The following is a 13,193-nucleotide window of genomic DNA, read 5'->3' on the forward strand; positions in this document are numbered from 1 at the left end:
CGTTACGGCCATGCCTTTGATTTGTGGATAAGAACTGTGACTGTTTGTTTCGGTGCAGAGAGAGAGAGAGAGAGAGAGACACTGTGAAAGGAGAAGAGGAGTAATCGATCTGCATTTGTTTAATCAATACCTATCACAGGTTGGTAAGATTTTAATTGCATACAGTCAGTACAACATGATAAAGATTAATCTTTTTGTTAAATACCTATGATGATTTATTTTCACTGATTTGTATTTGTATTTTTGTTTTTTGAACAGCTCTCAAATTGAAATTCCACTGATAGTTTGAGAGAGGAAGATTTGACTAAAATCAAATAGAAAAGGCTTCGTCTGTGAACATACTTCTTTTCTTATTTCTTTTTCTTTCTTTAGCTATCCTTTGATTTTAATGAAATTTACAGGAACTTACTGATTCGGCAAAGCACAAGAGAACGGCTTTGAGTTTGAGTTTATTTCAGGGTCTTTACTGACAGAGGTTGCTCTCTAGGTCAGTCAAGTAATTAAATCTATGTTTTAGTTGAATTTCTAATCTTCTTTCTGAGTGCGAATGAATTTCCTTTCAAACATTCAATCATTTTCAAAGACAAGTTTTTCTTTTCTTTGTTTCTGGTATGTCTAAATGAATACTTTCTAATATTTTCCATGAACTTGCATTGATGATTATTTGAAGAAAAAAAATAACAAGAAAAAAAATAACAAGAAAAAAAAGAACTGTTGAAGGAATATCGATTTAGTGTGCCTTATCAAACTTTGAGTAGCAATAGGAGAGAAGGTTCTAGATTTCCCAATCCTACACGGATTGGTATTCCTTGTAACATTAGAACTAGCACTTTGTAATCCCTATATATAGGGCTCCTATTCTCAATAATAATACACACAATTCTCTCATCAATCTCTCTCAATACACATATCCTTAAACACGTTATCAGCACGACTCTAACCACAACACAAAAAACCAAAACTCATTCACAAAGCAGCCCCTAGCCCGAGCTAGCCGAGCCTTCGCTGCAGCCCGCGCGCCCGTGCGCTTGCAACCTTGCACAGCAGCCCCTGCTGCCCCCCTTCCTGCAGCCCTGCATTCCAGCCTGCTGCCATCGAAGCATCACTGCTGCGCAAACAAGCCAACGCACACCCACTGCATCTTTTTCCCGTTCCTGTGCACATCCGTCTTCTTGAAAGCCTCAAAACGTCTAGTTCAGAAGCTCAGATCGAAAAACTTTCTTCATCAAAGTTGTTCATCTCTGTCTCTTCCATCTAACCTCCAAATTTCAGCCTTAACGGAGTTATATTGAGACCTGTACACCAATCGAAGTAGAAGCTATTCAGAACAGAATCTGCTCCGAATTTTCAACAAGTAAGTATTCAAAAGAGTAAGTTTTGAAGTTCCTATAATTCGAAATTTAAATATTTCTTCTTTTCTACATCCCACCTTCTACATCCCACCTTTCTTATAACGTGGGTTCGATTCTTGAGAAAGCGGAATCGTGGGGATTCACTCAATTAACAAACTAAGAGCGTTCGTAAGACTTCGGACCAAGGGCGTCCGTAAGCATCGATTTAACGAACTAAGAGCGTTCGTAAGCTACGGACTAAGAGCGTTCGTGAGCATAGATTTTGACCATTTAAACATCATTGTTTCGGTCTAATCCAAATATTCTTGGAAATCGATTTCTTGGTAGCATTAAGGCTCAGAAATCTTATATTAGTTTTCGTGGAAGCATTGACTCCGAAACTAATACGTTCTTGCTTTCCTTTCAGGATGTAAGACTTGAACGAGCTCGATTTTACTCCATTGGATTCAACAGGCACGGGATATTTATTTTCCTACAATCCAAGAGCCCTGTTCTAAAGGAACCGCTCAAGACTCACAAACTGAGATAGAAAATTCCAGGGCATTTACCCTGATGAAGCGCCACATGAAGATGGCCCTCCAGTTTGAGTACATGAATGAGGATAACGCTAACAACCTTTGGGTTGCGCCTAGTGAACGTTTTAGTAACATTCACAACTATCCGAACATAGAAGCACGATGGAATAATATCTGCTTCACTATAACATTGAAAGAGTTATGAAATATTGTTCGGAGGCTCTCTGCATCATATTATTTATGCATGCTTGTGGAAAAACACAAAATAACAAATTGATTGAGAAAACCATAACATGACCATAGGAGTCATGACGTTGAGGATATAGGGTTGGACACCATGGCGCCATTTTTGGCCATGATTGCACTATTCCAACGCCATTGGTTCTAGGCACCATATGTATTGTGTCAATACACCTCAATCAAGAGAGCATCCTCTTCATGATATTTTATGGAGTACCTGATCAATGGTAATATATCGAGCTATAAAAGACTTTAAATCTGGCGATGAAGATAGAATGCCGCAGATTTTTATTTAGAATAGTCTTTTAATTTCCAAGAATTATGTAATGGCAATTATGCCTTAATCAATAAAATGACTTATTGGATTATCTCTTTTCCTCTAGGCGTACTCAATTAAGTATGATGTCTAGGAAAGTAATTGAGATTAGTGGTACTTAAGAGAGCTTTGCTCCACCGACATCTCTCTCTACTTCCCTGGTCATATTTAATTGGAATTACCGAACGAATTGAGTGACCACAATTTGTCTAATGTTTGATTTTACTTTGGATTAGATTATGGTCACGAAACTTTGATGTAATCATTGGCTATTATTAATAAAGTATCGATTTATTTTATCTCATGTCATGGACATATTTTTCGAACTTTATTACTTCAAATATATAAGAGCCAATGGTTTTCATTCGGAAACGCATTGTGAGAATGGACAAGAGTTCCTTTGCATCACCTCTAATGACTACGGACGTAAAAGAGTCTTAGAGAAACTTATGTGTCGATCTAGTGGGTTGTATGCAACCACTATTCGCATAATTGAATCCAATCATGTTATGAGAGATGATTTATGGGATTATGACACATATAGGCTTTGGCATGACCGTCTGGGACACCTAGGTCGTGATATGATGATCCGTATATCAAAGACTTCACACGGACATCCATTCTTCAGAACGAAGAGAAGTAAAAACCAAAAATTGGTTCGAGGAGATGCACCTGCGCCTCACGGCGCCAAGACTGTACTAGACCGGCCACTTAAGGCCGGCGCCGTCTACCCCCTACGGCAACAACATGGCATTGACGCCATGGATCATTGTTTGACTCCTCCTTCTACTTCTAAAGTCAATTGTGACTTCATGGCTAAACCAAAATCCTCATTGGTTGTCTCTAAAGCCCATCATTCGTTCTGCAAAGCCTGCTCTTTAGCAAAATTAGGATCGAGACCATCCTGTGCAAAGGACACTAAAGAAAATATACCATTCTTGTAAAGAATCCACGGTGATATTTGTGGACCTATTCAACCACCATGCGGACCATTTAGATATTTTATGATGTTGGTTGATGCATCGACACGCTGGTCACATGTCATGCTATTGTCCACAAGGAACGCTGCATTTGCTAAACTCCTAGCACAAATAATTAAGTTAAGGGCTCACCACCCTGATCATCCTATTAAGTCTATAAGGTTAGACAATGTTGGGGAGTTTACATCAAAGACTTTTGATGATTATTGCATGTCCATTGGGATAGAAGTTGAACATCCAGTTCCTCATGTTCACACTCAAAATGGTCTCGCAGAAGCCGCCATTAAACGACTACAAATGGTCGCTAGGGCATTGGTAATGCGCACCAATCTCCCTATTTCTGCTTGGGGCTATGCAATATTGCATGCAGCTGTGCTTCTTCGTCTGAGGCCCACTACCACTCAACCCTTTTCTGCGTCCCAGATGGTGACTGGGTATGAGACTAATGTCTCACACTTACCCATATTTGGGTGTGCAGTTTATGTGCCTATTGCGCCGCCACAGCGCACCAAAATGAGTCCTCAACGACGATTAGGCATTTATGTTGGATATGATTCTCCAACCATTGTCCGCTATTTAGAACCCTTGACAGGCGATCTCTTTACCGCAAGATTTGCGGAATTGTCACTTCGATGAGACAGTCTTCCCGTCGTTAGGGGGAGATAAGAACATAAATGTTCAACAGGAACGACAGGAATTGTCGTGGTCTGTCCCCACTCTGTCTCATCTTGATCCCCGAACCGCACAGTCCGAAATTGAAGTGCGGAGAATACTCGATCTTCATAACGTAGCAGAATCGATGCCTGATGCGTTTTCTGATATCGCTAAAGTGACGAGATCACACATACCTGCTGCAAACGTGCCTGCAAGGATTAATGTCCCTAAAACTAGAGGACATGACGCCAACTCAAGAGTACATGAGCATGGCGCCAACGTCCCCTCTCACAATGATGGTGACGTTTTGGCTAGGCCCATGGCTCATACCAGAAAGCGCGGGAGGCCAATAGGTTCGATGGATTCTCGCCCAAGAAAGAAAGCGAGTTTGGCACAAAATAATCCATTAATCATTGATGTAAATAATCCATCTCATGAGAATATTCCGGATTATGGTTATGTCCAAGAGACATCATTGGGGGACGCTCCAATGTCAGAACCAACTCCAGAGAATAGAGAGATCTCCATAAATTACACTAGTGTACATGAGATGATGGATAGAAATTCTATGGCGATTGATGATGCATTTGCATATCATATTGCAAAAGGAATTATAGAATATGATGATATCGAACCTCGCTCTGTTGAAGAATGTCAACGAAGAGCAGATTGGCCTAAATGGAAAGATGCAATCCAGGTTGAATTGGATTCACTAACAAAGAGACAGGTATTTGGGCCTGTAACGCAGACACCCCCAAATGTAAAGCCTGTTGGCCATAAATGGGTCTTTGTTAGAAAGCGTAATGAGAAAAATGAGGTGGTAAGATACAAAGCCCGCCTTGTGGCGCAAGGTTTCTCACAACGCCCTGGAATCAACTACGAGGAGACATATTCTCCCGTAATGGACGTGATAACGTTCCGCTACCTTGTCAGTTTGGTAGTTTCCGAAAAACTTGACATGCAGCTTATGGATGTGGTTACAGCATATCTCTATGGGGATCTAGATTCATATATATATATATATATATATATATATATATATATATGAAGGTTCCAGATGGACTTCAATTACCCAAATCAAGTGGCTCTAAACCACGGAGCACGTTTTCAATAAGATTAAAACGCTCACTATATGGATTAAAACAATCCGGACGGATGTGGTATAACCGTCTAAGTGACTACTTGATTGGGAAGGGATATATTAATAATGAAATATGCCCATGCGTGTTCATTAAAAGAACAAGTTCCGGATTTGCAATCGTAGCAGTTTATGTCGATGACATGAACCTAATTGGAACTCTAGATGAGTTGAAGGAAACTGCTAAATACTTGAAATCCGAATTTGAGATGAAAGATCTTGGGAAAACACGGTTTTGTCTCGGTTTAGAACTCGAGCACCGTAGTGATGGGATTTTGATCCATCAGTCTGCATATACTCAGAAAATCCTAAGGCGCTTTAATGAAGATAAAGCAAAGCCTGCGAGTACTCCCATGATCGGCCGTAGTCTTGAGCCCGGAAAATATCCGTTTCATCCAAGGGATGAGGACGAAGAACCATTAGAGGCCGAAGTGCCCTATTTGAGTGCAATAGGCGCATTATTGTACTTAGCTCAATGCACAAGACCGGATATCTCATTCGCAGTAAACTTGTTAGCTCGACATAGCTCTGCGCCAACACGCCGCCATTGGATTGGTGTAAAGACCATCTTTCGATACCTAAGAGATACGATTGATATGGGCCTATTCTATCCCTACAGAGAGAAAATGAATGACGGAAAGTTGGGATCGGACCCCAAAAGGCAAAACGCCCCCGTCCATGGAATGGCCGCCGGCAACACGCCGCCGCCGCTCATGATGGTCGGCGTCCTCCTATCTCCCTCCATCAAAACGACAATGATGTCTTGATGGGTTTTGCTGATGCAAGGTACCTCTCTGACCCTCACAAAGGTCGCTCCCAAACAGGTTATGTCTTTACCATGGGAAGCACTGCGATATCTTGGAGGTCTACAAAACAGACCCTTGTTGCTACTTCCTCAAATCATGCAGAGATTATTGCTCTACATGAAGCTGTACGTGAATGTGTATGGCTAAGGTCTGTAATTCGACACATTCAAGGAAGTTGTGGTTTGAAGTCTACCACAGATGAACCTACATGCATTTATGAGGATAATGCAGCTTCTATTGAGCAAATGAAGTTAGGTTTCATCAAGGGCGACAACACCAAGCATATATCGCCTAAGTTCTTCTATAATCAGCAACAACAATCACTCCTAAAGATTGAAGTGAATCAAATCCGATCAGAGGATAATGTAGCAGACTTATTCACTAAGTCGTTACCTAAATCCACCTTCGAGAAACATGTGAAGAGCATCGGATTGAGAAAGTTATCCGAACTCCCACGATTGTAGCAATCAAGAGGAGATATCGACATCAGGGGGAGTTATGATGTCTACATGTTCGATCTCGAAAAGTGAAGGACGTGTTGTGCTCTTTTTGTCCTTTGACCAGGGTTATTTTTGTCCCACAGGGTTTTTGTTACCTGGCAAGGTTTTTAACGAGGCAACGGATGAAGCGTCACCACCAAGTTTGAAGCGGCACAAGGGGGAGTGTTGAAGGAATATCGATTTAGTGTGCCTTATCAAACTTTGAGTAGCAATAGGAGAGAAGGTTCTAGATTTCCCAATCCTACACGGATTGGTATTCCTTGTAACATTAGAACTAGCACTTTGTAATCCCTATATATAGGGCTCCTATTCTCAATAATAATACACACAATTCTCTCATCAATCTCTCTCAATACACATATCCTTAAACAAGAACAAGGTGACAAAGTTGTAGTAAGTAATTTAAGTCTCTGTTTTGATTCTATTATTTTTATTAATTTGGTAGTTTGATTTGTTATTATATGCTCCGATTCATAATTTTCGGATTTTGTTGTTCGTCTGATACAGAGAAAGAAAGGAGATGAAACAAAGAGAGAGGGAGAAGAGAACGGGGAATAAGGAAAAGGAGGAGAAGAGAGAGGCAGAAAGTTGTTACTGAAAACAAAACAAGGGGAAGGTATTTGTGATTTTGTGTGAATTTGATTTGAAATTGTTTGTGGATCCTGTATTTGATCAGTCAAGGATTGGATGCTTCAAAATTCTATACTTGATGATAAAGAATCAGGTTTTCAATGATTTTGTGCTTTCACAGTTGGCACATATATTGATTATGCTGTTTGTGTTGTTTGTGCATATATATTGACTTTACTTTCAACCATATGAAAACACTACTATGAAAACACTGTCATGTTCTTGGTCAGTGAAACTAAAGTTGCTAGGGACTAAAGAGCTGGCTTCTTAATAGATGTATTTGCAATAGTTAGTTCCAATTCAGAAGTTATTTTCTGTATTTCATGGCAGCCAAATGGAAAATGCACCAAAAATCCATGACTAATAAGTATACAAATTGATTACTGTTCTTGCTGTTTTCACTACTCACAATTTGTTTTTTTATATATTCTGGTAAGGGTTGAAGAGCCTCATGTTCAACTCACCAACCATCTCTCACTATACCCCAGATTTGAACTTCAACTTGGTATTCTGCAAAATATATGAGTCAGATCTAGAGCTTCCTTAGGCCATGACTAGAAGCCTCATTCATTAGGCCACGAGCTTCCTTGCTTCTAGAGCCAAAAAAGAACCAAACTTGGGGTTTATTTGATTTGTTAGTATTAAATTATTGATGCGTAACCCAACAAGAACCCTCGCAAATTGGACTTTTCAGATGAAAGGAAAGAGACCAAAGAGCAGAGACAGAGGGGGAGAGAGAAATAAAGAAATGCGGTTTTGAACTAGACTCTGGTATTCAGAATGATGATACGTGCAATCTGTGCTGCTGGAAAAGCTGATGTGGCAATGGAATTTTACAAGGAAATACTGCACACCGACAGAAGGCTGAGGTTAGATAGAGGTTTTGCATCTGGAAGCCTCTATCGAACTTCAGTTAATTTGATTATGATGCAGCCCAATTCAAGTTTTTGGTAATTGACCCTCTCTTTCACTCTCTCGCTCACTAGGGTTTCAGATCTATTTCATCAATCTCATTCGACTATTCCATTTGGTTTATCTAACTCAGTTTCAATCTTCTGTTTCGATTTTGCAGGAGGAGGAGCTGAGTGAAAATGGCGGTTCCATTGTTGAAGAAGGTGATCGTGAAGAAGAGGGTCAAGCAGTTCAAGAGGCCCCAAAGCGACTGCAAGATCTGCGTCAGGGTATTAACTTTTTTCCACCATTATCACCATGTTGTATTTGTTTAGCTTGCAATTTGTAAAGTTGAATTTGGTTTTTGAGTGAAAATGATGATAGTGATTGTAGCCCCCGTCTTATTTGCATCCAAGAAATGCAAGGTGGTGAATGACTATCTGATCTCATTCATGTAGAAATTGATAGAAAGTTTTGATAGGGTAAATCAGTGATTGTCTTTCTGATCTGATTTTATAATTGTAATTTTGTTTTGTTTGTCTGGGGTACTCAATATGTGCTCTACTTTCCAGTGTCGTTTCTTTTGTTGAAAATGTCAAATTTTTTTGGGGGTATGCAACAAGAAGTGATGATTTGTACCCATCATTTCTGCTGTTGAATGATGAATATTTACATGCACTACCATCTGATCTACGTTGCATTCCCTTTTTACTTCTGGATAACTCTTAATACCCGTGCTTGCTTGCATCTTGAGATGCAGCGGCACAGTTGGGCAAATAGTTGATCAAATTTCAATTTTGTCTCTTTTTTGCTTAATTTTTAAACGTCTTCCTGCAATCTGTGATGCAAACTTTAACCTAATGCTTGTGGTTTTTAATTGTACTTGTTGCTTTATAGTCAAAGCGTTTCTCACATATCCATAGCGCTGAAATTTTCTGACTGAAATTCTTTTTGTCTCAATTTTGTCTGCTTCAATTTTTATTGAATTTTATGTTCTCATTGAGTTTGAACTGATATTAGTTTTCACTAATTTGTATGCTATATATATAACTCTATTATCAATTATTTGAATCATTCACTTTTCATTTGGAGAAGAAAGCAGTAAGTTTAGGTGATGTGTACAAAAATAAAATCCATTTTAAAATTTCCAGATTGTTATTACACTGATCAAATCGAAATTCTCTATACACGACCTCATTTATGTACCCAAAATAGTATTACTTGGAAATGAAATTTTGGTATCGGAATCAGTAATTTTGATTTAGATCTTACAGTTTTGCAGTTTTCTAAGGTTGAATTGCTCCCAAAAGGCTTGGAGATCCGGTTTCTTTCACAGAAGGTATGACCTCCGTCAACAACATCAGTTGCTCTGTTTCTACTTTCCTTCAGTTCAACATTGGATGTAAAATCCTCCTCCGAACTCAACCATGCTCTATTTTCACCAGTTTTGGATCCACAACTTCTTATGCTATGTCTCTCAATCTTATAAATACTTTCCTTTCTTTATTTGTTTCTCTTGCTGTTGCCTACATTTGGACTTTGAGCTTTATTCATTTAACTCCTAAACTAAGAGATATCATTTGTGTTTATCTACTGGATGTGCTGCAATTAATGGAACCCGTTTTAGACATTTGTGTTTGCTCTGTTTGTGTCAATTTGTTGATTGGATGGAAGGTTTAATTGCCCATGGTATCTAATGTCCAGGCTTTATTTGTAGCTGGGCATTTTGTTTACAGGGCATACATAGAATCTATACAAGTCCTTCGACACAGAGTTCTCAACAGCTTTCTGTTACTTTAACCCTGGATATAGAAGTGCCCATTTGAGTTCTTTGTCTGATCAAAAGTAAAACTTGGTGTGTTTAGATCAATTTGCATTTGAGTATCCAACAGTTATCACAAGTAATGTATCCCCTCAATATAATGTGATTGGATTTTTATTGTTAGATGTTTTCATATCATTGGTTCCTATGCTTAATCATTCTGCATTTTCATGTTGCAGAGCAATTGATTCCCTTTCTTCAAAACAACTGAAATCTAGGGAAATGCTTGAATATTTTTACATAGCTGTTTATTCTCACTGAATTCAGAAGAAGAGGCAGAGAATAGAAAGGTATAATTCAATTTATAGAACCAAAAAATCACTCTTTCTTATTGAAGTAGTATAGACTTGACAATATTTCTGTAAAGGCATAAGCCAAGACTCGGAATGAATACACATGCATAAATAAAAGTTTAAAAATAGTTCGTGTAGATGTCTCTGATTAGGAACTATTTATGTTCCCTTACATGAGAATTTAACTAAAATATATGCGATAGGTGAGGTGAAAGTAGAGCTAAAAGCTTATACCTATTTTATAGCATGAAAACTACCTTGCTTTTATCTTCTTTCAGAAGCACAATCTGATACAGTGCTTGACAGTCAATCTATTAGTGGCAGAGGGGCTCAAATGCCTGGGGGTCGAATGTTCAGTCTTTTCGGTAATCATAATTTGAATTTTTTTTTCCCGTCTCTATTTCATTTTGCTTTCCTTACTACAATATATGATGCAACTTTGTAAATACACCCCTTTCGGGTTTGTCTTTCAGAGCTTTTGTGGCAACCTGGAATGTAGCACGGAAATCTCCCCATAGTGGCCTTAATCCGGACGATATTCATCAGGTTAATTATCCATCAAACGTATCTGTCTTGGGGTATGGTTTCTCTTCTCTTATTTTTCGCCTTCTCCTCTGATTTTCTTCAGGTTAATAATTCATCTTTCCTAATTCCTTTTGAATTTTGATTTTTTGTAAGCTGATTTCGATAAGATTGGACAAGGTGGTTTTGGGGTTGTTTACTATTCCAAGCTGACAAGTGAGGTTTGTTTCCTTTACTATTTTTTTTCTTACTGAGTTTTTTCCTTATCGTTGTGAAAATGTAGCAGATGTAATATGGTGCTTATGCAATGTAATGTTTTTACAGGACAATACTAAAATTGTGACAGCTTCTGGTGATCAAACTGTAAGTGTCCACTTTGAGAGAAGTTAGAAAAGTTGAAATTGACTAATCAGGATTAAGAACTTTGTTAGTAGCACATGAATGAGGGAAAATGTAATGAAATCTGGTAGGAGGAAAGATGTAGATAAGTAATTCTGCCTCATATTGCAGTTGGTTTAGTTTCTAAGTGATTGTGTTGTTTCTTTGGTTTTTGTGTTTTCTCCAGGTTAAGTTATGGGATATCAGGAAAAGAAATGTACTGCAGTTCTAACGGGCAATATAGTTATTCTATTTGTTATTAGGTGGAGTTCTGTTTTGAGCCTAATGGTGTTGTTCCTGTTTGTTTATGCAGATTCTGTATGCAAGCAGGTCTGCCATTACCTTGATCCTGTCACAAGGTAAACAAAATCTATTGACCTATTGAAAGATGGAAAAGATCATTTGGTTAAAGCTTTCATTTCAAAACCACATTATTTTGAATCTCTAATATAGTTTGGTTCACTATTTACCTTAGTGAAAGTGCATGGGTCAGTATTCTATGAGGAATTAGATAACAAAAAGCTTTATTGATTAGCTATTTCTTATTCCACTTTATGCTATTCTGATTTGCGCAAATTTTTAGGGTCGCAAGTTTGAATGAATTCTGTAGTTACTATACTAGAGAAGCATAGAGCTTGAAGAATGGTTTGGGTTGCTTTACTTGGGACTTTTCAGACGTTTTTATCATGCCAATTGAAGCTCCTTACTACATTTTAAAAAAAGATGAAGATCCTCTGACCCTTTGTATTGTGTATAACAGTCTTTTGACATAAGTTCAATATAAATTTCATTTGCTACTCTTTCTAAATCTGTTTGTTCTTTTCTTTTCAGTTTTAACGTTGCACCAGACTTGATGAATCAAGCAAAAGATTATTTGAACAAAACTATGTCCGTTATATTGTTGGTTAGGGCGAGTGTTTTAGAATATGGAAAAAAAAAATGTATCTTCTAATGTTCCAATTATGTTTATTTGTGGTTGCACAGTTGTGTGCAGTCCCGCTTTAAGCTTGCATATCCTTTGAATGCCGATTTAGGATGACCTGCTTTTGGAGTGTTGATTTATATGATTCTGTGTTCGTCCTATCTCTGTTTTTTTGTTTGTACATTTTGAATGAGAACCTCTCTTATCTGCTGCAAAGGAGACAATGTGTGCTGCACATTGATTTGCGATAGTAATTACAAGGAATTTCTAATCTGGAGCTCTTTAAATTGAATGAAATCTTCAAAAGTGAAGCATTACTTTTGACAACAAATATTGGTCAAGAAAAGTTAATGTTCGATTTATTCAAAAAAAAAAAAAAAAGTTAACGTTGGATTAGAAGTGCTGCGCCAAGCAAACAAACCCGCAGCATGGTGCGGGTTATACTACTAGTATGATTCTGATGCACGTCCTTCTTTTTTTTTTTTCTTTTTTTTTTGAGTAAAACTTTGAGAATTGGATTTAGACTACGAATTCAGACTTTTTTATTTTCGATAATTTTAGGCTTTTGTACCTTTTCATTATTTTTAATAGAAATTGATATCATTAGAATTAAGATGCGGCTATTGTCACCCTATCATTTTCTTTGTTCACCCTACTTGCTCATTACACCATACATTTTAATTTCAATTATTAAATTTACTTATCTAACCCATTTTTCTTTCCAAGAATATCCTTATATGACATATCCAATTGAAAAAAATGTTTTTAATGAAAATCTCTTATTTAATTTATACCAATAAAAAAAAATTAAAATTTCCTAATAAAATCATAATCTAATTTACCTTCAATTTTTTAATTTTGTTTTTTTTTTTTTTCAATTTCAGTGTTCTCTATTTCAATCCATGTAAAAAGATTAGTACGTTTCTTCAAGAAAAAAAAAAAGATTAGTAAGTCTAGAACTATGAGCAATGAAGATGAGATTGATTTTTTTTTTTTTTTTGTGTTTTAAATTTTTACTTTCGGTGTTCACAAATGGTATTACAAAGATTTTGATAAACTTAATACTAATGGTTTTGTGAATTGAATAACGAATTAACGATGAGGAGGCAACAAAAAGAAAACAAAAAAGTAATAAATTCAAATTTGGGTGGAGAAGATAAAGATTAATGTTATCCAATGAGAAATTAAGTAATCTTTGTATTTAATTAATTACTTATGTATTTATTTTTCCTCA

General features: G+C 37.3%; 2 long non-coding RNA genes and 2 other non-coding genes across 4 annotated transcripts; all 4 read left to right on the forward strand.

Moving 5' to 3' along the window:
* Positions 1-434: 434 nt before the first annotated feature.
* On the forward strand, positions 435-7,904 carry LOC121049716. The gene is made up of 3 exons (XR_005801137.1): positions 435-487; positions 7,009-7,117; positions 7,826-7,904. It is a non-coding gene; the product is annotated as an uncharacterized LOC121049716 (long non-coding RNA).
* A 92-nt stretch (positions 7,905-7,996) lies between these two features.
* Positions 7,997-10,622, forward strand: LOC112169806. The gene is made up of 6 exons (XR_002924888.2): positions 7,997-8,081; positions 8,204-8,312; positions 9,297-9,361; positions 10,024-10,134; positions 10,416-10,502; positions 10,611-10,622. It is a non-coding gene; the product is annotated as an uncharacterized LOC112169806 (long non-coding RNA).
* On the forward strand, positions 8,393-8,474 carry LOC112174943. The gene has a single exon (XR_002926253.1). It is a non-coding gene; the product is annotated as a small nucleolar RNA U31b (small nucleolar RNA).
* On the forward strand, positions 8,641-8,717 carry LOC112174891. Its single transcript, XR_002926203.1, has one exon. It is a non-coding gene; the product is annotated as a small nucleolar RNA Z195/SNORD33/SNORD32 family (small nucleolar RNA).
* Positions 10,623-13,193: the final 2,571 nt, after the last annotated feature.

This window comes from Rosa chinensis, chromosome 6 (genome assembly GCF_002994745.2).
Source record: "Rosa chinensis cultivar Old Blush chromosome 6, RchiOBHm-V2, whole genome shotgun sequence".
NCBI lineage: Eukaryota > Viridiplantae > Streptophyta > Magnoliopsida > Rosales > Rosaceae > Rosa > Rosa chinensis.